This window comes from Papaver somniferum, unplaced genomic scaffold (genome assembly GCF_003573695.1).
Source record: "Papaver somniferum cultivar HN1 unplaced genomic scaffold, ASM357369v1 unplaced-scaffold_24, whole genome shotgun sequence".
Lineage (NCBI taxonomy): Eukaryota > Viridiplantae > Streptophyta > Magnoliopsida > Ranunculales > Papaveraceae > Papaver > Papaver somniferum.
This window is the reverse complement of record NW_020634374.1, coordinates 6846298-6848621: the sequence shown is the minus strand read 5'-3', so window position 1 is coordinate 6848621 and position 2324 is coordinate 6846298.

Genomic DNA, 2324 nt, shown 5'->3' with positions numbered 1-2324 from the left:
ATGCTTCTTGTGTTTTGTGCTTGTCCGAGATTGATACACCAGGTTGCGTGACTGAACAACATTATCTCCAATTGAGTCATTTCACGAAAGCTTCTCTCAGACGAACTGCCCACACCGGGTTCTGCCTCGCGCATTATCATCTTAGACGTCTTCTCCTGCAGATTCACAACAACAGGTTCAGCCGGCAAATACGTTAAGGATTTGGAGAAAGCATTAGTAGTAGATATATTCCAAAAACAAAACATAGAAGCGGATAGTGTCCTGACTTCTAAACATTACTAGTAGATTTACTTTGAAACCGTCTTACAAACCACAACAAATTTAAGGGACATGCCAAATACACGAAACTTGAACTTCTGATATATATATGTACACACATACAGATCACATATGTAACATATCTACATAAAAAAGCTAAAACTACAAGAGCTAAATATGCTTTAATAAGTAAACTGATCCAATAAAAATTAACTTTAATGTGTATTGTGGTTATGAGTCCAAACATCTGGCTCAAAACAATACAGAATCACCTGTAAGATATGAAGAAGTTAGAACAAAAGTTCGGAATTATTATTTCCAAAATTCCCAAAACCATACACTGCAGCACATAAGTCATGACATGGATGGACAAGGCAAGAGAAATTGGGGAATCTGCAGAAGACTGACCATACTACACACTGGTATTGTTGAACGCCCCTATGAGCCCGCTACTGCATGCTCTTGACGAACAAACCCGGTAAAGGTAAACGAACGCTGCACTCTTGCATAACATAAGCCCAAGCAGGCAAGAAAAAACAACAAAAACAAAAAACAGAAGAACCCACGAGCCATGGACCATCAAAGCACTAAACCAGATATATGTACTAGTTTTCGAGTCATTATTTAGAATATTTATGTACAAAATACTGAACCTAGATGGTCATACGCCTAAACAAGATATACGTACTAGTTTCCTTGTCATTATTCAGAATATTTATGTACAAGATATCTAGAAAAGGAAAACTAGTTTCTCATGAAATGGGTGCTCCCTTTAATCTACTAAAACAAAAATCCCATATTGTTTGGTTTTACAGAATGATAACGTAGAAATGCACAATGTAAATCAGCAGCCCAAGGTTATGCATCTCAACCGCAACAACATGAAACTTGCCTAGATTTAAACATAAAAGAGGATCTTAAAAGTATTAAAGAACAACAATGTGATTCCTCTACTTAAAAATGTTACAACTGAGATCATGTCAGCTCCAAATGCTAGCCATAATTAAGTTTGTAAATAACTCACATTGCATAAACATTTATATCTATGAGTTTCAAGTAGGAAAGACCGGAATTCTATCTATGTGACCGAGATCCCAGCAGCAAACATAACCAGTGTGATTGCTTAATTTCATGAAAATAACCAATTAAAGTGAAATTGAAAACCTGTTTGAGCAAATTAGGTGTTCCATTGTCAATTCACTCGACCACAAAAGAAAAAGAGAAAGAAAAGAAAACATGCTTGACAGACATAAAGCTGAATAATGTGATAGTAAACTGACCATTGTCAAAACATGCTTGACAGACAAAGCTAGCTTAGTAGAAAACATCGAATTTTGCTGAATTCCTTCCTGTAGTCAGCCATCCTGCGGGTACATTTTCTTCTTTTTCACTTACAAACTCTTGGAAATCATCAGAAGATTCAAATATAAGAACAGTCCCACCTTGAGGAATGAAGGTTTTCAAAGAAAGGATGTTTTCCACTTGAGCATGTAGCTGGTAATCCATGTATGGGCAATGACTATTACCATCCTGACCAATACTACGGCCTGGGGAGATTCCTTTCATCTTAGCTTCAAAAATATCCTTACCACCGGCGGAGAGGGAGCCTTTTACCACCTTGAGACGGTTTAGTAGACAATTGTAGTATATAAGACATTCACCGTCAAACCAATACAAAACCACCTGATCAGAGAAACTCAACATACGTGTAGGAGGGGTAGTAGTATTAGTAGTCTCAAAGCAACAACGACTGAAGGGGAGTGGTAGTAAACTAAGTATAGTGTCCCTAAAAGTTACATCGAAAAACTCCTCCTTGGTCCATACTTGCTTAACCTTGTCCTTGAGTATATACATATGAATGTCAAAATGACAACAACAAAAACTACCTCGATCACTACTTTGACCGCGGCGGCGATGATGACGGTGATCTCTGTGGCTTTGCATTATCTTCTTGGAAATTGCAACACAAGGATATCCTTTGAACTCCAGAAGATGATGATCAACTACTAAATCTGTCTGAACGGTCGTTCTCATTGTCGCCGTACTGCATTCAGTTGGGAGTTGAA